Source organism: Corapipo altera, unplaced genomic scaffold (genome assembly GCF_003945725.1).
Source record: "Corapipo altera isolate COAL_440 unplaced genomic scaffold, ASM394572v1 51, whole genome shotgun sequence".
NCBI classification, from domain to species: domain Eukaryota; kingdom Metazoa; phylum Chordata; class Aves; order Passeriformes; family Pipridae; genus Corapipo; species Corapipo altera.
Genome location: NW_020884892.1, coordinates 3,474,510 through 3,499,363, shown reverse-complemented (window position 1 = coordinate 3,499,363; position 24,854 = coordinate 3,474,510). Strand labels below are relative to the sequence as shown.

General features: G+C 41.2%; 1 protein-coding gene across 1 annotated transcript in view; it reads right to left on the bottom strand.

The window, feature by feature from the left end:
- The window catches only part of ZFAT (zinc finger and AT-hook domain containing), a 128,067-nt gene extending 108,087 nt beyond the window's left edge, over positions 1 to 19,980 (bottom strand). Inside the window, exons 1-2 of the mRNA XM_027645752.1 lie at positions 19,869 to 19,980; positions 8,180 to 8,354 (exon numbers count right to left, since the gene is read on the bottom strand). The gene's annotated coding sequence lies outside the window, so the exon portion shown is untranslated. The remainder of the gene's footprint in view (positions 1 to 8,179; positions 8,355 to 19,868) is intronic.
- Between the last annotated feature and the right edge of the window lie 4,874 nt (positions 19,981 to 24,854).

The window sequence follows — 24,854 nt, the reverse complement described above, 5'->3', positions numbered from 1 at the left end:
ACAAAATTGCCAATATACATGACAATGAAATTTGCTGCTTTATCGAACTCACTATCAGCTATAAATACTTACACAACATCTTACAAAGTGATTGTATTTGCATAAAAGAAGCTGAAATGTTCATTTCCAAATGAGGTGTTAGAAAGGCAGAGACATTACAGGTCACAGTACAACTACATGCTTGAAAGATACCGACTTCAGAAGAGTTCAATCAAAACTGAAGCCACACATTCATTAAGAACAATCTGCAGCTGCTTTTCAAACCACTTTGTTTTTCTCACAAAAGTAGAGAGCATACTCCAGCTTTCCTTAAAGGCACTGCCCTCTTGTCCTTGTAAAGTTTAAAAGCTCTGAAATCAAAGAGGATTTATTCTAATGTCATCACAAGTTGAAGAACTTTTGAGAGTGCTGGCTTCCGTTCATGCTTTAACTGTTTTTCTTAAGAACAGCAATCAAAGTTATCATTGTTTGAAGTGTGAAGTCCCCTCCTAACTTCACATTAGAGAACACATGGAATGATGTAAATCTTAAAGACTACATCGAGTCCTTCTGACACCTGGAATTTACCTCTTTGTCATTTTCCAAGAGCACTGTAAGATCACCTGCCTGGGAACTGTTCTTCAGCTGCCAAAACTCCAGAATAACAAAAAAGGTTTAATACTAGAAAAGAGATGCCATTACAGTACCTCAAGTTTGTGTTCATTCACCATTTCCAAACCAAAGCCATCCAAGCCACCAACATTCACTGCAATTTTCCTAAGCCTTCAGCATTATCTTACCAGTCACTGAACTTCTACTGTACCTTTCATAAGCACCTTGAACACAGAGTTCAACAAAGAAGGAGAGAGGAGAAAGGAAGAAGAAAGGAAGACGGTGAGGAGTCAAGCAGCCAAAGAGAGCTGTTCCTTTCTCTTCCCCCACATCTTAAAGACATCCTCACACTACAACCAGCATCAGCACTGGAACTCATTATATTTGAGGCCTCAGTGGTCACATAAAAATAGTTAAAAGTAAACAGAGTCCAAAGCATCCTGCGTGCTCATGGCTGTGTATGCTTTGGAGTCAGGGTCCTGTCAATCAGTCCATCTGCCAGTCAAAGCCATTTAGCCTCAGATGCCTGATGCAAGCAGAGGGTGACTGGAAGTGACAGAGGCAGACAGATGCTCACTGTTGCTGTGAGTTTGTTTTAAAGTCGTGCATTGGCCACAACAGAATTGAGAATTAAACATTAAATCATAAATATTAAATGGATTTTGGAACTGCACACAAATTTGAATACAGTGGGAAGAACTTCACAACGGAAGCCAACAGCCAGCACCCAGCAATTTTCTAGTGATTAAATCCAGATTTTAAAATTTGATAGTGTCCCAGAGCACAGTCTAAGGATCAATGCTACATGAACTGATATGCTGTCAAAGTGCTCTTTACTCCCTCCCACACAAACTCCTCTGAAGCATAAATTTAGGTTAAAAAAAAAATAAAAATACAGACTTTTTTTTTAATACTTTCCCTTTTTACCTTATAGTAATGTAATTATACCAAACTATTTAAATACAAATCCATTCCTCTGATACTACAGTTAAGTAACCAGAACAGATTTTATATTGAAGTCCTTTCTTTATGTATTTTTTCTTGCATTGGTGGAGGGAGAGGAATCAGGGGAGGAAGAACAACTTTTCACTAGACAGTTTACTTCTAAACTAAATGCTCAAAGAAGTTTATCCAACTCCAAAGTATTAAGAGATTAGACTTGCACCATTTCTAACTAGCCTTACAGTGCACAGGCATTTTTATTCCACTTTTTCAGGGATCACAAAGAATAAATTCAGCTATTTACCCTGGGTCAAAGTGTGCTTGAATCAGCACATTTTAAGATCCGTAGCTTGAAGCACATACATAATTAGGGACTGAATCTAACTTTACCAATGGTAAAGAGAAAAAAAAATCTTGATATTTTAAAAATGTATGGGAAAGCATGAAAGCAGAATATTACCAGCATAGCTCAGACTGAACTGAAGTGAGGGTTGGGTACATATACCATATATGTAATTATTTCAGTAAAACAAGCAACTAGAAGTCTGTGTGGTAAAATAATATTTTTATCTGACAAAAGGAGTTCTAAGGAGGACAAAATACTGAAAAATGATGGTGTGAGCCAAAATAAAAGTCAGATCCTAATTTGAAATTACGTCACATCTGAGTCTGAACAAAGTTAGAAAAAGTCATAATTTAGTCTACTCTGGCTAAGAATGATGGCAGCAGTTACACACTCCCCACTCCCCCACCAGAGTCTCGTATTCCTCAGGCTGAGCAACACAGCTCAGCCTAAAGAAACCATATATTTATTTCTGGAATACCATCTTGTCTCTCCATTGGGTGGAGTACCATACCCAAGATGTTATTCAGGCAAATTAAGTCTTTATTTCAGGGAAGTTCTGCAGTAACTGGTAATCTCCACAGTCACCACAGGGGATAGGAAGTGGCTAATCCAAGAGCATTTTGCTTTAAAAATGAGCAAAAATAACTTTAAAAATCCATGTAACAAACTAAAAACTTATAGTGAATTACCCTCAACATACCAAAAAGTAGATTAACCTGCAATCAAGAACAGGAGGAAAGAGTAATCCCACCCTTGTATTTCTCTTCCTCAGCACACAGCCATTCAGCAGTTTATATTGTTATATGATGTACCACAAACATGCACTGTTATTTTCACTTTTTTAGATCTTAAACTTTTCTAGCAGGAAAGCTACAACAGTGCACTGACTACAAGAGAAATCTGAACAACTTGAACTACAAAAATCAGGAGAAATGTGAATACTATGAATGTATTAGGCCAGATTTCACATAAAGATTTGATCCTTTTCCTTATGTTTCTATAAAAGTATTTCTTCCTCAGTTTTATCAAGAAATTTTGGTTGCACAACCTCAGCAGGTTTAACATTATAACTCAGTATTGCTGTCCACGGCATAGTTTTAATTTCATAGTTTTAGTTATTTACCCTTCTCTTTTGGTCCTTTTTACAGGAAAGGAATTGCTGCCTCATTTCTGGTACAGAGCTACAGAGAAACTAGATTGCTTAATATGAGATAGATTCTTGTAGACACTTAATTAAAAACTACTAAAACAAATCACTGTAAATATTTCCAGCTACCTCTACATGACATATCTCCATGTTATCCTGAACAGTCTTCCAGCTCCTAATCTGGGCTCACAGTCTGCCTCTTCTTCCAAGGTAACCAATCTCTCTTATCCAAGATGACAAAGCTGCCTGTAGAAAATGAGGTCTTTCTTTTTAAAGGTATCTTTAAAATAAAAGATTCAGAAGATCCTCCAATCTGAAAATACAAAGAAAGTTCGTATGACTGAATATACAATCACTGATCAGACCATTTTAAGAGAGTGGAAGATAGAAACAAAAGGGCAAAACCCAAACTTAACACTTAACAAGAAATAGAAACAAAAAATACATTTAATAGATTTTCATTGCAGTAGTATCAGAAGAGCTCTCTACTCATAAAAAAAAAATCTAAATACTGGAAATAGTAAAGACTGAGTTATTTGTAAAAAGTTTACTAAAATGTTGAAGTCCTCCACACTCCAATATGGTCAAGCATGGATGGAAAAACCTTCCTAAAAGATTGAGACCAAAAAATCTATATAAACATGTCATTTGTTAAGCTAGGTTGTTGGTTGTTTTGTTTGGGTTTTTTGTTTTGAGTGGATATCAATTGAGTGTGGTGTAGCAGACTCCAATCAATGACACATTTAGCACACTCCTTCACTTAATGACTTTTCACTCACATTTGCAATTATAATTCTCTGATGATATCAGCTGCCAACAATAGTTCTCTGTAACACTGTGAGGGAACAAGTTGAGAACTGGAAGCAGACATCCCCTGCAAAGTCCCTTTGCTTACCTTGCTGAAAAAGGACACATTTGGATATTCTGCTGACAGCAGAGTCCAACTAAGTCTGCACCAATTACTAAATTGCTGCAGAAGCTGGTAAGGGCCAGGGCACCAAGAGAACCACAGCCAATGTTCCCATTCTAAGGATAATCCTGTGTGAACGTATTCCAATCCTTGCAAATGAGTGTATTTGCAAATATGACAAGTCCTGGCATCATCACATTGAATTCTGAAAGCAGAGTCTGCAGGCTGCTACTGCAGCCTGTAGACTTTGGTGAAAGTACAGTGCCACAACCAACAATTTTCCCTGCTGTATCAAGTGAGCTCAGCTGCTCCATTGCAATTAAATCCCGGAGGATATCAGACTGAGGAGTGATCTGTACACCAGTATCAATCCTGACCTTAATCCCAGAGTATATACACTTTTTAAAATTACTTCAAAGAAAATAAGCTCAACCCAGGAAGCATCCAAGTCCCAAACATCAGATAAGCGAACAGCACTTGGCTTTACAAAGCATCTTTGTCCTTATACACAAGTTTTTTTAAAAAAAAGTCAACTGCTTGTTTTGCAATAATCCCCAAGAGACCCATTCTTTTAAGCACACACATCCAGGCTGCTTCCACAGAGGAAACAGTCCCTGCAAGAACAGCACGCAGTCATGGCATCCACTTCACAATCAACAATCTCAAAAACAAAACCAAAACCATACAGCATGAAATAACACAACACTCCTTTCAACTACTCTCAGACTGATTATCTCCATTTAAAATGCAGATTTCACGAAGTCATTTTCAAAAAATAATTTTCAGGATTTACTGACAGTAATTGGAACCAGACACACTGTGCTGGCCAAGTAGCTCATTTGGAAAACATTACTCCATATTATAGAATCAATCTTAAATCGGATTTGACAAATAGACTTGGAAAATTACTACTTTCAGAGTCTCTCAAACACCATCTCCTCTAGAATCAAGCCACTTCTTTCAATAATATATAACACAACAAGAATTAAAATAGACTCTCCTAGTCTGCAAATATGCCAGGAGTATAACTGATAAATTTGAGTCAAGTTTCCCTACTTGGAGCAGTGTAAGAGTTAAAATTTAGTTACTGAACTACAATAACAGGCATTCAAGTTTTTGGAGAAGGCACAAGTGACTTTTAGTAGGAAAGCTTTTCATAAATTGTAAAACTAATATGTAATTTTCATAGTGACTGTTACAAATTTTACTTAACAGCTACTAAATTTGTCATTTTTTTAATGCTGTATACTATAAAAAATTTCTCCTAGAATCATAGAATATGCTGAGCTGAAGAGACCTATCAGGATCGAGTCCAACTCCTGGCCCTGTGCAGGACACCCCATGAATCACACCATGTGCCTGACAGAGCTATCATCTACTAAAAGTGTCACGGCATTCACAGGAGGTATCCACCATACTCATATCTGAGAAACTCAAGAAGTAGAGAGTCCCATCAGCTTCTGGAAGGAAGATGGAACAAATACAGATAGAATTATTTTGATTACCTTAAGGAGTTAACAAAGATTTATCAGAGGCAGAATGTACCCAACTATCTTCATGAGAAGAGACGGGGGGCCCTGATGAAAATCGAATGGCCCACAGAACACGCCTGGATTTTAGGACAAATTTCAAGACAGTTTCCCACCACAGTCTCACCTGGGAGCCGAGGAGCCTCAAGCTCAATGAACAGAAGGGAAGCTGACCTGGAAAACTGGCCGGATCTCTGGCTCACGTGGCTGCAACCAAGGGCTGAGTGCCCAGCTGCAACTTGGCTCTGGGGGCCAAGCCAGGCCTCCAAACACTCATCAGCAACCAGGCAGATCAGGCAAAGTGCACCCTCAGCAAACCGGCAGGGAAAGTGGAGGGGGGGGCACAGAAAAGGCCGCTGACACAGGCAATGCCAGCGCTTCCACAAAAACACAGACCAGGATAAACCCAAGCATGGGGCCAAAAGAAACCTCAGCAGCTTCAGAAAACTGCAAAGCTGTGCACCCAGGGCACAAGAACCCCACAAATCAGCACAGGCTGCGGAGAGCTGGTGCAGGAACAGCCCTGCTGGGAAGGGCCCAGCTGCTGGGGCAGACATCGCCTGGAACAAGAGCCAATCTGAGGGATGTGATCCCTGCCCTGCCTGACACTGGCAAGGCCACTCTGCACACACCTGGGGCTCAGGTGAGGACCCCACTGCAGTGGGAGGCTGAGGAACCAAGGAGGGTCCAGCCCTGGGCTACCAAGATGGTCAAGGGCCTCACCCACAGGGAGAGGCCGAGGGAGATGGGCCTGTTTTCTCTGGTACAGAGAAGGCTGGGACCGTCTAAGAGCTCTCTACAGCTACACCAAGATAGGAACTGTAAAGACAACACTTTGAGCACTGCCAGACAGGATAAGGAAGAGCATTAGCCACAAGAGGTAGCATGGAAAATTCAGGTGGGACACAATGACAAATTTTTTCACTAGGAGAGTAGTGAAGCCCAGGCACAGGTTTCCCACAGAAGCTGTGGATTCACTGTTCTTGAGGGTTTTCATGGCCTCATAGGTCAAAGCCATGGCTTATCCCACCGAGGGCTAGTTCAACCCATGCTGTGAACAAATGCTTGGACCAGACCTGGAAGAGTCTCTTCTGATCATTACACTTGCAACTCCATGATCTCATTAATTCCTGTGACATGCTTTTAGTAACTATAGCCTTGTTGATATAATTGTCCTCAGACATGGTGGAGTCACCAAGTCTTTGGAAAAAGAATTATCCATAGATTACATCAGTACAGACTTTCCTATAAATAGCCAGATGTTATCAATAGACTCCAGTTCCAGCATCTCCAACAGTTCTGAAATTACAAATAATTAATGTTAAAACTATTTTGATCAGCTGATGCCAAATATTTAAAAAATAAACTTCAGAAAAAACAGAAGTTGCATACCTAAGCCTACTGAATTTAAATATGCTGCCAAACAACTATCTCATGGTCACCTTTGCAAATGACACAATGTTCTTCCCAAAAAAACATCTCTTCAAAATTGTAATCTTATGCCAGTACATTAAAGAACAGGTAACATGAAAGATATTTTCACTTAGCCTGTTTGTAGAAACACCCTCAAATTTGAAAGAGGTAGCAGAATGTTCCCACAATACATAATTTTGAACATGAAAACTTTAAAACGTCGCTCTGAAGCAATACACAAGGATGTTGTACATTTAGGGACAGACTACAGATTTTCAGTCTCTATTTTTCCCCAGCAAATCTCATTTTTGTTCTCTCACAGTAGTGAATACAGCTTTTCAAATCACGATGAACTAAATACAGAAGATGGACAGTAAGACTTCAACTGTTCTTCTGTCATACTACAAATGCAGAGCTTCAGTAATAATCAAAATTAAACCATTTACAGTAAACAAACAGTTTGGAAGTAACTTAGAAGGACTGGTTCCTACCACTTACTCCTAGGACAACACAGATTAAGCAAGAATTCAATGCAACAGATGAAATAGCTTGGTGAAAGGGAAACCTAGATCATTACCTGACAATAAAGTCATGAGTTTTGAGTCCTTCTGGTCCAGCAAACCTGGAATTATCTTACGCTGTCAAACTAACAATGAGAGGTACTCAATTTAATCAAGAAGATTAGTAGCTAAAGTGAACTCTTTGCCTTGCATTGACTGATGATTTTCACACTCTTTGGTTAACTGAAGTATTCATCTAAAAAAAGCCCCAAACCTCTGCCCACATTAGTGGGTAGTGTACTGCAAGAGGAGGAGATCTGCAAAACCAAAGAGTTTGTGCTGAAAAGAATATTCAAACTACACATATTGCATGAGATCTCACTTCAGAATAGGCTCTAGTCCTACCTGAGGTCTAAATATCCTTAAACCAAACCCATTAGTAAAGTCCAGAAGCACACGTATCAATTCTGTTTCTTCCAAAACATGACTTGCATGTTCAGCAGGATCAGCAGCCAAGAACACCAGCACCCAGTCTACAGTGACAGGCATTCTGGAGATAACAACACACAGTTCTCCTCAAGTTAATCTTGAAGCAATTTTTATTAACTCTGCAAAATACACAGTAATGCATGAACATAACAACTACATGCACAACAACTGAACTTCTTTGTCATATCTCAAACAGAAAACAACTGCACAACAAGAACATCATTTTGCGCTATTTGGTGTTGCTTTATAATTATCTTAATGAGAGAGGATGTTGCACAATGACTATTACAGAAACATGAAAAGAATACTCACACCACTGAGTCTGACTATGGGTGCACTTTCATGATGGTTTAAATGAACATGGTAAGAGCACTGTGAGAGAAGAGTAGTCCTATTCTGTCTTCCTCCTTCCTCTGTTGCTGTAGGAATTTTTGGACTTCATGATGCAAGTTACTTGGACAACCACTGTATTAGCTGCAAACTAATCCTGGGGGGGGGGAATAAAAAGAAAAAAAAGATGAGTTTTCTGCTATAGTAGGCAGCTGATTTCAATCACTGGAGAGCAGTACAATCCTTAGCACCGACAGCAAGGTACTGTATAGGGCTGGACAGCCTGTTTTGGTGGCAACATAGTGTTAAACCAATATAGCTGAATTGTTTAACCACAACAGGAACCTTCCTCCTGCCCCAAAAAGAGATAGAAATACTTAAGACCTCTGGTATCAACATGTTGAGTGGGGAACAGTAATGTGAGCAAGATGTAGAACTCACAGTAAACAACAACAAAATGAATTTGGCAAAACCATGCTTCCCTAAAGGTAGTATTATGTTTGCAACCATTTAGATGCAGCTTCAATACTTCCCAGCCTTGCAAGAGCAAACTGACATTTGAAGAAAATCAGCGAAGTTGGCTTTCACTCCCTGCATCAAAGTTCACCCCCACTGCAAGTCTGAAAATGTCCTTCAGCCTCTTTTGTTAACACTGCACGTTAATATGGAGCTCTTCCCACAGACCTCTGTGCCAAACACAGTCAGCAGACTCCACCTCCACAGAAATCAGCTGAACAGGACTTCCACAGTAATCGCTTTTCCTAAATGCTGGAAGGAGCTCCAAGTCTCCCCTGTTACCGATGCTCCAGCTGGCAGGAGGTGGTACACTACAGGTTAGTCCTGAAAGCACCTGGACCTTGGAGAGGCCACAGCAAATCAGAAGAACATGAGAATAAACAAAAAGGTTTCTGAGTAGTGAGAAACACCTAAAGCACATTGGGCAAAACCTCTCCTGAAGAACTTGCCAGTATAACACTTTTCTGAATACTGATATTCCCAAAGAATACTTGTGAAAACCTCTACCCAAGGATGTGGTTCCATCTTCCTCTGGTGGCTGGGACTGACAAAAGAGCTACTGACACATGACCATTAGTTACTTCATAAGGTCAAGGCTACAGCTCTGCAGAATTTGCATGAGAGATGCAAGCTGAGCCCAAGAGTGGAGCTCTCACACAAAAATATCATTAAGTCTGGAGTTTCTATGTTAAGAATTTTATCAGGACTTTAAAGTGAACTTTACAAGAGTCCAAAATAAAAGCTCATTAAAGCCAGGCATCAAACAAAACAAGTGAGCAAAAAATAAATTAAAACTATAATTAAAAAAATATTTTAAAAGCTGCCTAATTTCACCATACTTACACTTAGAAAATAATGTGTTTACAAAAATAAAAAATAAGCAAACATGTGGTTCTTCATAGGAATCCTGACATACTCAGTTCATGAACCAGATGTTCCCTGAAAGAGGTTTGAAGAGCAAGGATGTTACAGTCCTAAAGACTTACTTCACCTGCTGGAAAAGCTGAAAAGATCACTCAGCTTTCCACAACCACTACCACTTGTTTCAATTACTTTTTTAAAAGCCAAACAAACTAGGACAGGTAACTGAAGAAAATTCCCAAGGTGTTTGGACAGTGACTAAAGCTTCTATTCTTTATATGAGTGACCAACTGCAAATTTCTCAGTTAGCTGGTTCAAGGCCAGGTTGGATGGGGCTCTGAGCAACCTGGTCTAGTATAAGGTTCCCTGCCCATGGCAGGGGGGTTAGAACTGGATGATCTTTAAGGTACCTTCAAACTCAAACAATCTATGATTCTCTAACTGTAGCATCTCAAGAAGAGATCAGTGGAGGCCATATTAGCTCAACAGAAATGTAAAAACATCAAGGAATTCCTCTAAGGAATTAATTAAATTAAAGAAAAGCAATTTAATGCACAGTCTGTAATCTTTCAATGTGAAGAATTAAAATTTAACTTGTAAAAAAAAGGGTAAAAGGCATCAGCAATAGCATTTCTAGAACAAATATGTACTGTGAAAACTGCTAAAAGTTAACCTGTACAATGGGACAACGGCACACTTAAGGAAATGCGGTAAATATAGGCTTCTAGTCACTTATATACAATAAACACAAGCACCAAAACTCAAGCCTTGCACAAAGCTACAGTCACCTGCCTTAGGCTCCACTTAAACGCAATAAACAAGAGTATCATAGTTGGCAATATTTGTCATGCTCTGTATGCAAATGCAATCTAATATTTAACCTTGCAAATTCCAGCTTAACTGCAATACTATTTAAAAGTAGAACTCCTCAGTCTAATTATATTTTACAATTTAAAGTGGTAGTTTAAAAGACAGGAAACATCACAGAGTTATCAATAGTCTGCACACCATAGTGCTTCAGACTCCAATGATCTGCAAGTCTCATCTGTGCAAAGACTAACCAGAGAGCTGAAAACTTGATTCTACAGAGGGGGAAGAAATGACTAAAGCAAACAGCCACATAGTTCAAGTTAACAGCACATTATAAAAGGTCTAAACTATTAAGAAATAGATTTGTTGCCTACCAGTAAAATGACAGAAAACTAGTATTCACCTTCTCATTTAAAGCAGGGAACTTAGGAACACATTCCCCTTTCCACCCAAAAAAAAAAGAAAAATTAATAATTAACAGTCTTTGAGAATTGCAACAGAGGTTTGATTTTATTGGGATGCCTGGTACTCCCAGAAGGAATTTAAAAGTACTATTACACGTAACAGCAATTTAAGCTATGTAAATAAAGATCTTGTTTCTTAATTTATATATAAGCAAGAAGTCAGATATCATTAACTACAACAACAAGGAACTTCACACTGAAATTTGTATTGTGTAAGAAAGGGCAACAAACACACTAAACGTCTCCCTGATCTTGTAGAATACAACTTGACATTGACATACAGAATCACAGCTTCAATCAGCTTATTAGGACCAAGGAATGTTTAGGTACACAGATTCATCTTACTTTGACAAGATTTTACTGCCTCTAGTTAATATTTGGCATAACCTGACTTTTAACTGAACGATCAGCTCAGCAGATCCTGATCTAACTAGTGTGTTTATCAAGACAAGTCATTTAGTCACCATATTCAAAGCGAAAAATTCATCATAAAATTTTAATTAGGCTTTTCAACTCAAAGCAGTCATACAAACTGAAATCAAATGAAAACCACAAGACCAAACAATCATGCATAATCACACAATATCTGAGGATATCAACTACTACATTTATTTTGTAATTAATAGTATTAAAAGCATTGAATCAGATGTGGCAAGTCTTTTGCAAGTTACAGAGTAATTGAGACAAAAACAAAACAGAAGAGACGAAGAGTCAAAGTAGGCAGATGTGTAGTTGAAGAAAATATCACAGATTTCCTTAAGGAATCTGTCTTATGTCACAGCTGAGTCAAGTTTGAATATGGCAAGCTCTGTTTAGTGTTAGGCTAGAGATATGCATATCAATCTTCATAAAGCCCTAGAAGTCACCTTAACTTTCCTTGGCGTTCCCTTGAAATACTGTCTTGACATATTCAGAACAGATGAGGGGCAGGCTGCAGAAAAACTAGCCTCCCTGATACCAGAACATTCCCAATGTTCCAGTGACCTGAAAGTACCTGATCCTGTCAGCAGACGGCTCAGTTATCTCATGGCAAAGGGCTGTGTGAAAATGAGGATGTCCTTGACCTACAGTGAGATCCGATGGTTATGCTCACATAACCCCATCAAGAAAAACATTCCTGAAAACACTGCCTTTGTCTTACTGGGATAAAGTACACACTTGACAAACTAATATTAAAAATTAGTTGCTCTAGTATTTCTTATCTTAACCTAACCTAATGGAAAAAGTGTGTTTACTTATCCTTCTGAAGCTCAGTGCAATATTGATTTCTCTTAAGTTAAAGTTTTACTGATTAACTTTACTGAACAATAATTTGAGATAAGCACAACTCCAAAAGAAGTAGATTGGAGGGAAGATGAGAAAGAATATTTATTTACAAGCATGAACCATATATAATCAGATCATTTCATTAAAGTTTATTAGCAGGGCTAATAATATATCGCATATAAAACGCTAAAGATACTCTCAGAAAACACTGAGTTAAACACACACTGCACTAAGCATGTGAGCACATTACAAGAATGTTTATTAAAATACTGATGCATATCAGTCAGTCATACAGACCAGTCAGTCAGCAGAATGGATATGGATAGAATGAAAAAGCAACATTCTCTAAGCACAAAGGTGATCATCTCCAGGAAGAGCCACGGACATCACACAGCTTTCATGACTCCAGCCAGCGGGCTAGCAAGGATGATGTAAAAGGAAGATGTGATGGAAAACTCACAGCAAGTTTAACTTTAAATACTTAAAGCTAACACTAATGAGGGACTACTGCTCTGGGTACTGACTCTCCAGGCCCAGCAGCAGAGACATGCTTTAGGAACTCTAAGTAACAGCAGCGAAACAGCCGGACGCGTCACCATTTGCCTAAACCAGAACACAATTTTCCATCTGTTCTGCTTTTACCCTTTTGTTTCCCACTTCTATCTCACTAAACAACCCTGCCTTCTGTTTTACTATTCTGTTTGCCTGGTACTGAGGACATGGGGAAAGCAGACAGTTTGGTGAAGGTTAAAAAACCTGCTCTGTGCCAGCAGCCCCAAGCAGTCCGTACCCTGGGAGAGACGCTTTGGAAGCTCATGCAATGAGGAGCACTTTCTGCCAAGCTGCAGAGGGTCAACAGGGCATCTTCTGTTGCCAAGCATCAGCCTTGGGAAATAGTACTTTCCAGAAGGTAAAAATTTGAGCCTTTCTGGGACTTATCAACAGTACATAACATAGCTCCCCACTCACCCAAAACTGCAAACTCACGCTGTGATTTCTGCGTGTAAAAATACAACTAAAACTCAGTGCACGGCCACTCCAAATGATGAACTGAGCAGTGTAAGATAACACAGAGACACGAGCTCAGTCTTCAGAACATTGGGAAACACTTTGAACATCTGCAGAATGACAACCCTGCGTTTGGCTGAACCATGCTGTATCTGCAGAGAGAACAATGAAGTGCATGAATACAGCCCTCTGAGGCTCAGCTGGCAGTTTGATTTATTATACTCATGTTAAGCCTCCAACATTCATTCCCCACATAGCTCTGACACAGTAGAAGATTTGGTTTGGACTAACTTATTTTATTTCTATATTCTTTACACAAAATGTCCACTAATACCACTTTGATATCTATCATGTTGATTCAGTGTGAAACATGAGAATTAAACAGCTTTTTAGCTTCCTCATTCCCACAGGATTCAGCATGCCGTCAGACATGAAACAATCTCATCTAGGGCACTTCTGGTGAATATTTTAATCTTTTTCCTTTCTCTTTCTAACCTTCACTTCTGCAGAAATATAGACTCAATTCCCTCAGCCTTCCTGTGCTGTTAGAACTCTTTACTGCTGTTGTTCAGACTGAGACATTCTAAGAAGACAGTATATAAGGAGTAAACTGATACTACTAAAGGGTAATTTCTGATAAGTCACGAGCACTAAATAAATTTTAAACTGCAAAGTGGGTTGTGCTTCTTCCCACTAAATATCAGCTCAGACACAGCAATGCCTCTTTATATGGAAGTAGAGCATTCTCCAGTTAGACCAGTTCATTGCTCCCTTAACTTATGAAACTCGCTAAAAGAAAAAAGCAGGAACATTTTGAAACAAATATAAACAGGACCAAGTTACCACTGATAACTGGATCTCAAAACAGTCTCTTCCATGTGTATACCTTATTATTATTATTACAAATTGATAGTATAACTCTTTCAAGTAAGAATCACTGGGGCAGAAGGTTTTTGCATTTCTGGATTTATTTTTTGGCATAATCCTTCCCATTGTACTAATGGGATCTATCATTCACCAGTACAACCATCCCTTAGCTCTTCTTTACTTTCAACACTCTACAGTGCCTTCAAAAAGCAATCTGGAAAAGACCACTGAGCCAGGCAATGAACACTTAGGCCAGGCAGCCACCCAAAAAGTTTCCCAATAAACTAAATAAAGTAAGTTATGTAAACAAATTATCGCTAATACATCTTGCTACCTTCTAGACCACTTCAGAAAAAATAAATCTATCATTACACAGATTCGGGTGGTAATATTTCAGATAATTTTAATATTATTCCATGTCATGCATGCCAAAGGTAAGAATGAAGGATGAAGTCTATAATAAACTGAACAGGTTTTTCTAAGTTTTTTCAGTCCAGATAATTCTGAAAGCACTGACCTTTTCCTCATCCCAGAAGTTCCCTCCGACAATGGCAGGCATGCCTTCACCAGCTACAAGATTTTTACCTCTCTGCTCCATACTCCATAGATCACAACAGAAAAAATCCTCATTGTGTTAACTAAACCAAAAATGCAGCAGCATGCAGCCGGCATACTCACTCACAGTCTTTTCAGCTTGTTCTCAATCTGATTATTCACGTGTCTTGTACTGACTGCCATCTGCCCACTCCTCCTCCTGTCTGTCTCTGACACAGACTTTGTGCCACCTCATAAGCCTTTCTTTTTTTTAGCACCTTTCTGCACACTTCCTTCAGGTCACTGATACATAGAGGGAATAAATTCAATTACAAGATTGTTTCCTGGGGCTCCCTAGGCATTACATTTCAAATGAACTCCAGTAGAGATGTTTTGCCATGTGACGCTCATAAAACCCAATATACTTATTTCCTATCTTTAAAAATATTTTCATACATGAAATATGTATGCAGATAAATTATACATATTAAACATGTATATATTTATATACATATTCAAGACAGGAAATAGATTCAAGACCAGCCTCTTTTTTTCCAATTTAAATTGCAGTTTGAGCAGTAATCACCAGGAGATATGTAACAGAGTAAGCACACAGGTATTTTTATTTTAGGCAAAGAATTCACTGCTTCATAGGACTTGACAGTTGTCTCCATTAACTCCGTGGCTGTTGTAGCCAAAGCTTATCATGTGTTGAAAAGGACGCTGGGATTAATTATGTAGTTCCAATCTGGCCCTTTTATTAGTATCAGGAATGTTCCTTCCCCAAGTTGTACATGACAGTCACTTAAAACTCCATCTGGCTTTTTTGATTTACACCAGGAACTTCCGTGCTAAGAGTTCATGGATGTATTAACTGCACTGAGGTTTTTTCCTCCCCCTCTCCTAAAGAAAAAAAAGTTTGCAACAAACAGCTTAAAGTACAAACAAACCAGCAAATGCCTGTTAGTATTTGCAAGTTTAGGAAGTAACAAAGAAAGATTCTATGCTTCTTTACACAAGATTTGTTTAGAAAAAATTGGGAAAAATAAACCTAAAACAGCCTTCACTTTACTTTGTCTGCTGCTGGCCTTTAGACCTGACACCCACTGCATCCTGTGGGAAACTTTTTCCAAGAGCCAACTTTTTCATAAATATTTTAGCAGATTTAAGCATCCAGACCACATTTTATTTGCCTATATCTACTGAAAAAACTACTGAATCACAACAACATATATGTGGACTTTTAAATTCACCTAACTATCTGTAATGCAATAAAATATAATGTAACAAAATCTCAAATGTGCTACATGCAGGTGCTTTTGAAGTTTGGGGGGTTTTATGAGTTTTATTCTTACAGCTTCTACAAGTTTCTAAAATGCCCACAATTGCATTGCTGCCCGTTCTCCTGTGTATGGTTTTAAAACAGATTTGCATAGCCTTCATAAGTAATGAAAGCACTAGAAAAAGTCCATGCATTCCTAGATTTGGGCAATAAAAGTAACAGCGATAATTCAATTTCCTTCTCAAAATAAAAATTCAAGTTTCTCTTAGATGTTTTGCCAATAAATGTCCTTAAACTTTGCAAGAACAGCTCACTTAAAGGAATCTGTTTAGCTTTCCAGTGCCTAAGCACTGCACCTGTTCCTTTTCAGATAACCAGTCTCCTTGACAAGTCTTGCACTCCTCTTGTTTCTCCTCTACAATGAGAAATTGTTTCATGCAGTGTGGAACAGATCACTTGGGGAAAGTCACAGGAAAGATTTCATTACTTCCACAGGGCACATGAGCACTCCTTTCCAGGTGTGCTTTTCCTCCAGGTCAACCCTTCTTCCCTCTGTACATGGTTCCTGCAGAGCTGTACATCTCACAGTTCTGCATGTGACTACACCAGATCAGTGCTCATAAAGAAACTTTCCAGCTGTACCAAACAAGCCATGGAGTCAGACAAGGACAACCACGTTGACACTGAGACAGGTAACCAGGAATTTGGCTCCCTCACACTGCTACAGCACCAACAAAAGAGACTAAAGTATGAAACTTTCGATATTGTTAAAGGCGGCGCTACGTTTACTTAGAATTAGACTATGCATGTTGTGTTACTGCAGGATATTATGCCAACAAGTTTCAGCTAGATTTAGCAAGCAGGAAAAACAGAAGGAATGTTTGGTTTTGAGAGCTTATAATGGAGGGTTTGTTTCCATTTCACCCATCAAGTGGCAGTATTTTCATTATGCATGACTAAATGTTAACTGCAAGGACAAGTTTAAAGGATCGGTATCTGAAGATACAATGCCTCCCAAAGACGTTGTTACAATAAGTGTGCAGTGACAGGACAATAAAAGCCTTTATTTTCCAGTCTTAATATTATTGAAGCTCCTATTGAAACTTTAGTTCTTTGAGTTTTATGGCTGTTTTATCATAAGCCATCAAAACTGCATTAGTGGTCCATCTACATACGACACAGATCAAGGCTTCAGCCCACTAAAACCTCTCTCACAGCCACATGACTTCACGTGGTTACAGTTCCATTACCAAAAGGTGTAGGTAATTACCAAAAACTGTGTCTCACTCCAAGTTATTCCCAGGATGTCTCCTAGGACAGTGCTGTGCTCCTGGCACAGATCTCTTCCCTGTGCTTGTAGGAAATTTGCATGTAGACATTTGAGACAACAAGAAGCTCTCTAAACCTCCAGTAAGATAATGCCAGTGAATTATCATGCATGAGAACAGCAGGACAGGATGTACAGTGCAAGCTTACATAAGACACAAGGCACTGCTGGGAACCAGCACAAGTGAACAGCATAAATGGCTCAGGAAAATGCTGATGTCACTCACGTACATTTGGGTTGTGCTGGCCAAGTTTCTCTGAACCTAAAACTGGCCTTTCTAGCTGTTTGTAAAATCTCACAGTCTGTTCTGCTCTGCCCAGATCTTGAGAAGAAACTTGTTTTCAAACACCTGTGTTTCTTCCTTGTGAAAGTTTTCTTTAAGATGAGCAAGAATCTAAAGAAAAACAGAAAATGTAATGGAGAACTGGAAAAAGCATGTAACTGTGTACACAAACACTTGCTCCTAATACTTACTGAGAAAATAGTTCAAGCACAACTTACCCATTTTAAAATATGACCTCTGCAAACCTACTAAGGTCAACGAGACTTACAGTAGTTACTCAGTGAGCCCTGCTTGCATAAATTAAAGATGCCTAAGGGTAGCTATGAAACTGGGTATTTGATTTTTCCAGGGCACCTACATATTATGAATTAACAATGAATTGCCATTTTACCAAAAAAGCTCTCAGGTTTAAGAATAAGAAAAATCAAACTCAACTGTGTTGTGCTTACCTCCTCCTCAACACATAAAAGCTCTCCTATTTAATGTTAAAACTGATTATGGAAACTTCGTATTAAATTGAGTAGGTGAGACACAATAGATCAAATTATTTTCAAAAAATCCCCAAGATATCAGTCAAACAGTGCTTCCTCCTGGTATATCCTTCTACAATAGATTAAAAAAAAAAAAGTAGAAAATAAGACGAGTAATCTAGCTGCACAAATGAGTATAAAGCAAAACTCCAAAGAGAGAAAACAGCTCACTCAGATCAGTATTTGCAGCAGCAACTTCCAGCTCTGTGCTTGGTTGCTTTCATCAGTTATTGCAGTGGCTGCTCACCGCTTCAGAGGAGTGTGCGAACCATGAGAGGCAACTACTTGAGTTTCAGGATTCCTGTATTTAGGTTTTTGTCTATGGAATACTTAAGGTATTTAATTTCCCGTAGAGAGCATTCTATAGGGTGAGATGGAAAACACTGTTACTAACGAAAATACTGTCCCTGAACGACTCAGTTTGTCTTTCATTACAGGTATAATGAACCTACAGAGGCACCCTGAGAGACCACTGAGTTAACCCAACTCCCCAGCCCTGGCAAGAACCAGGTGCCACACTAACTTACAAACCAATGCCAGAAATACTTTCTTCACTGTATCAAGTAAACCAGAATGCCTCTCTTTCAGTTCCTCACCAAAACACCAAGTCTGACACCACTTAGCTCACAGAGGACAACTATGAGAGAGAATCTGCCACATTAGAAATTCACATGGTTTCCTCAGCAGTGGGAGAGGACACCTAGAACCAGTTCTGTTCTAGGCAAACAGAAGGGAAAAAAACACCCATAAACTATTTGCAGTGTGGAATGGCAGATCTTTGAAAGCATAATAATGCACATGCTACGTAAAAATATGAAGTTCAAGATAACCACAGTGCAAATCACAAAGTATCACAGGTATATTAAATGTCTTTTTAAGCAAGCCCTTATTTCCATACAAGGGTGGCTACTACAGAAAATTCTACAAGGAAAATGCTTGCATCCTGGCTAGAGCCTCCCTGCTTCTATTGTAGAAATAACATCACTATCTACCCATTATTACTACAGCAGATAAATATATCACAGTCATTAGCATGTTAATTCACAGTATGACTTGGAAAGCACCGCTATTCCCGATTCATAAGCAAACAGAGGGCTGGTGCAGGAAGGCTGATCCAAGGTCATGGAGTAAGTCTGTGGTAAAGTAAGAAACTTCACCTGGTTTTGCCTTCCTGCAACTAATACTTTCTATTAATGAGTCATCGCTGCTCCTCTAAATTATTCTTTGAGCAGGAAGAGACAACAGACTGCCTGTGGCATTCAAACTCTACATGCTAATAGCAGCTCTGCTCCAGGCTTTTCTTAAAAAAAAAAAAAAAAAAAAATCGCACCCAAGGGCCTTGTACTGTGCTGTCACAGAATCCTGCTCCAGCACTGGGCTGCTGTGGGGAGAAAAAGAAAAATACATATATATATTATGAAGTAGCCTTCCTTGTTTGTGACCCAGCTCTCTCCCTGGAGAAACAAAACCCAGTCCTTGAATAGTTTTTACTCCCTCCTGCCACAGACCACCGGGCAAGGGCAAAGTGCGGGAGGAAGGGACGGTCAACGGGGAGACAAGTTATCAAAGCTGGGGGCCGGGGCGGGGGGGGGCAGAGCTCCCTAAGGTCCACAAATAAAAATAAATAAATAAATAAAAGCCCAACTTCTGCTGGCGGGTCACCGGGGTCACAGCGCGGGGGAGGAGGTCTCTGCCCGAGGGGCTGTGCGGGGGGAAGGGCCCGCGGCACTGGGGGGCGGACGGGGAGGGTGCGGGACACGGGGAGCCCCCTCCCAGCTCCCCCACGGCCGGGGGTGGCCGGCTGCGAACCCTCCCCACAGCCCCACAGCCCCCGGGGACTCCAGGGGCGCTCCCCATTCCCCGCATCCCGGCCCGATGCCCCCCCGACCCAGCGCGGCCCCGGGGGCGCCGCTCCCCCCGTACCTGTGAGGGGAGGCGGCGGGGACCGAGGGGCTGCCTGGCCCGGCTGTCAGGCGGCCGGCGGGTCCCGCGGAGGCTCCCGGCGCGGTCGTTCCCGGCCGTTCCCGGCCGCTCCGGCCGCGCCGCTCGCTCCCCTCGCCTTTAGTTTGACCTTTCCCGTGTCTCCGCCGCCCGTCCCCGGCACCCTCTGACGTCACCGCCATGGCAACCAATCCCCGCCCTCGCTGGGCCCCTCCCGCCAGCCCCTCCACTCCGAGGGCGCGCGCGCACGCGCCGCGGGCAGGAGGGAGAGAGAGGGCGGGGCCGCCCCTTCTCTGGGCGGCCAATGAGCGCGCGGGTGGACGACTGGGCACCGCCCCTCACGAGTCACAGGCGGGGCATAGACCCCGATAGCACATAAGTGTCTATATTTATTTATGAATATATATGAATATTCCTTTCTATCCCCCCACAGCAGGCCAGGGTTCCGTGATAGTACAGAACAAGGGCCTTGAGTGCGATTTATTTTTTAGAAACCCCTGAAGCGAGGCTGCGACCTTTGACTGGCACGGGCTGTGCGGTGTCCTCACAGGGCACACGGGCGTTCCAACAGCCCTCCATGGAGCGAGTCCTTCCTTTCTCTCCAGAGGGATTAAGGGGGTCCTGACTGACGGCAAGCTGAATATGAGTCAGCAGTGCCCTGGCAGCCAGGAGGGCCAATCGTGTCCTGGGGGGCATCAAACAAAGCATCACCGCCTGTCGAGGGAGGGGATTGTCCTGCTCTGCTCTGCACTGAGGCGGCCTCACCTGCGTATAGTCTTAAATTGCACCAGGGGAGGTTTAGATTGCACATTAGGAAGAATTTCTTCACAGAAAGGGTGATTAGATATCAGAGTCACCATCCCTGGAGGTGTTTAAGGAAAGACTGGATGTGGAACTCAGTACTGTGGTCCGGTTGACATGGTGGTGTCTGGTCAAAGATTGTACTCGATGATCTCATAGGTCTTTTCCAACCTAATTAATTCTGTGGTTCTGTGGTTCTGAGTACTATATGCAGTTTTGGGAGCCACAGTCTAAGAGATAAGGCTATTAGAGAGGATCCAAAGGAGGGATACAAAGACGTGAAGGACATAGAGGTGAAGCCATACAAGGAGTGGCTGAGATCACTTGGAGAGGAGACTGAGGTAAGACCGCATTGTGGTCTACAGCTTCCTCACAAGGGGAGGCAGAGGGGCAGGTACTTTATTTCTCTGTGGTGATCAGTGACAGGAGGGAATGACTTGAAGCTGTGCCAGCAGAGATTTAGGTTAGATATTGAGAAAAGGTTCTTCCCCCAGAGGGTGGCTGGGCACTGGAACAGGCTCCTCAGGGAAGTGGTCAAGGCACCAAGCTTGAAAGAGTTAAAAGAGCATTTGGACAATGCTCTCAGGCACCTGGTGTGATTCTTGGGGCTGTCCCATGCAGAGCCAGGAGTTGGACTTGATGATGCTGATGGATCACTTCCAGCTCAGGATATTCTCTTCTATTCTGTTATGTTCTATGACTTTAAAAGCTGCCTTTTCTCTGCACACACACAAGCCCAGCTAGTGCTGTCATAGTTTGCCTGCTCCTCTCCATGTCTAGTGTATTTCTCGGGGTACTTAAGTATTCCCCAAAGATCACGCTGCTTCTCCAGTCCCATAACTTACAGCACGTTCCCATTGTTTAGAGAGCATATGTGTGGGTAATTGCTTTTTCTTTCCCCCAAATACTTGGCATAGATATCATATATGTAATATGTTTAACATATGGAAGGCTGCATATTTCAATGCCTCAGTGCACAATGTGTGCATAAATGTTTTATGTGTAAATGCTTTACTTCAAACACTTGTCAGCTGTGAGCACACGCAGCTTACAACTTGTGTAAGGTTGATGTATTAGACTCTGGGTTTGTAGCTTGTTTAATGAAAGGTATGTGCATTATCAGCATGCTATGTAATGCGGGCTTTAAGTTGAGATAAGTACACCGGCATGATATTTAAATATGCTATCAATTAGCAATTACACCGTGTCTTTCATCTGCCCGACATGCAGAACACGCTGCGTACTTTATATGTGCCACTTACTGTCATTTTTGGAGCTATGACAGATTTCAAATGATTTTTTAATCAGAATATTCATTCAGAAATACAATCCAGTATTCATCAGAGATATAGACTGAGATGTGTTCAACAAACCCTTCCTGAAGGTGGATAAAAGTGAGCAGATACAGTTTCTCTGCCTTTGAAATGTATGATACCTTTCTCCCAGAGTATTAACAAACCAGTTTAAATCCTATCATGGCAAGGCCAGGATCTGCAGTGTGAATTCGTGCGTAGACTGGGTCTTGCTCATTTGAAGGCAGAGATTTCATAAGGAAATTTTTTTAAAGAGAGCTTTTAAGCTATCTCTGAATTTGTGACATGGCTTATTTCTTATCAGCCTGAGTAGATTTAGTGTTGTATTAATGACTGCCAGCAAAACACTGCACCTGGATGATATTTAGAGCAGGAGCATCCGGGTGGAAGGTGACTCTTGTCAGCACAGGGTTAGGTGCTGACCTGCCTGGTGAGGGTAGTGCCATCCCATCCCATGGAGGCCATGTGCAGATCTGCTGGTTTTGCACAGAGGTTCTGGTAGGTCCCAGCTCTACTGGAACTTGCGTTTTGATGGGTCTGTAATTCAGGTCTCCAAGCCATGAGCCTGAGTGTGGCCAGCTCCCAGGGCTGTGAAGGGGATGAGTTTGGCCAGTCAGCAGCAACCAGGAGTGACCTTATTCTAACAAAGCAGACAACCATCTGGGGCAGGTGTGACTGTGAGCCACGATGAGCTGTGTGTTGAGACACCGTGACTTGGACCTTCATATTTGTAATGCTGAAAAAGTGCAATGTCCACGTTAACAGCCCTTACAAAAACCCTCTTGAGTCAAAGTAGAAGGAAGACTTTGAACAGCAAACTCTTGGGAAGGGCATAAATAAATGTGCCAGCAGGGATATATATATCAGTATGACTTTGGTGGGTCCCCAGGGAAGTAGTTTCCTTCCTGCATATCTCCTGTTGCTCTCCAGTTCAGCGAGGAGAGCCCTTCCTTTTCTCCCCAGGAGTCAAGCAATGTAATCAGTGCTTGTGGAGGAAATAAATACAGTTCTCAGCATGAGTAAATTCAAGTCAAATACAGTTATTTGGCATTTTTATCCATGAAATCTTAAAAAAGCCAAGATCAGCCCATAATGACTAATTAGACATGACGAAGAGGAGATGGCACAACAATGTAGGTGAGGGAGGAGATGGAGAAATCAGTCCTGAGGAAAGATCTGGCACTCACAAGGCATGAGAGAGCCGGAGCTCATCCGTTCAAATGTAATCTTCCAGAATGGGGGGGGGGGGGGGGGGGAGCAAGTCTCTCCTTCTTGCACAGACAATGCCAGACTCCCGCGCCTGATTTCCATGAGAAAGGCCACTTCTGGCATTGACATTCTGCTGCCACAGAACTGCTCCTCAACGGGGCTGAAAGAGGAGGGGAGGAATAAACTCTGCTTTCCGAAAGGGCTGGAGCTGCCAAAGAGGCCCATGGAAAGCCAATTGTGCAATGAGGGAAAACAGGGAGGGAGGATCCCTGCTCATGGACACAGTGAGGCGCCTGTCGAAAATAAGTGGGAGAAGGGCTAAGAGGCATTTTGATGCGTTTATACAGATGTCAAGTGAGCACTGGTTTAAAGCAAAATTGTTGACGGGGACACTGATGTGGGGTTGATTTTGAATGGTGGAGCATTGCACTCAAGTCCTCCCTTCATATGCATAACATCCATAAGTGCTGCTGATTTCAAATCCTGGCTCACACGGAGGTTTTATGAGCACTTCTCATTCGTAGATCTCGGAGCACTTTACAAAGAGAGAGCTATAAATAAGACAGATGGGAAAGTGAGGAATTGAGAGGGGCTTTTAAAGGGCAATGGATTGTTTCTTTAAGGGTTTCTGTGGACAAGAACTAGATAAGAACTGTCATTTTGCTGAATATAAAATATTTTGCAATGGCACACTGTGTCAAATTACTTGTGCATAGATATTTATGTTATTAAGGCAAAGTTTTGTCACGCTGTGTCCAAATTGTCTCTGGCTAAGCTTTTGGAAAGTACAAAAAGAAAAGCACTTAATGTTAGATTTTAACATAGAGTATGGATGTTTTAGGCACTTTTAAATTGAACAGATCAAAGCCTTTTATTCCTAAATGCCAGAAATCCAGTGATATTTGTGTAACTATGTAATTTGACCTGTCTGTTTTACATGTTCCCAAGGGTTTATTATAGGCAGCTTTCAAATTAAGTGGGCTGGAACATTTGATGCTCTCTTCCCTGCTTTTTTAAGCCTGTGCAGAGCCCATACTGTGTGACTGACACTGCTGTTAAAGGAGTAGCATTTTAGTTTTATCACAAGGTACACAGCGAGGGAATGGAGATTACCCTGGTCCTGGTTCCAGCTCTGCACTCCAAGGCAGCCATTTAATTTCTACCTCCTTCATCTTTCCCCTCCAGGGAGCTGGGCACAATAGTTCCCTGTTCTCCGGGGTAGCACAAAGCTTAATTAACCTTGAGAAAAGGAATGGGTAAATTGCAAACAACAGGGACAGAGTGGGGAAGGCCCCAGCACTTTAAGCATCTCCATGTTTGTAGTCACCTGTGTGGGACCATTTTACCACTGATGTTCCACAGCACCACAAACTTGGCAAGTTTGGGAAAGCCTTAAACACTTTCCCTGCATTTGAAATAACATTATTATATAACTAGAAAGCAGCCATAGGCTGATGGCTCACCAATGTTTTATGCAGCAATCCTTTCACCCAACAGTGACCTTGTAACCTGATAATAAAAACCATATTCCACTGGCAATCACACCTGTGCTGCCACTATTTACATTGCAATAGCACCTAAAGGCCCTATTGTATAAGGCACAGTAAACCTGTCTCTGTCTGGAAGAGACTGGAAGTGGGAGGGG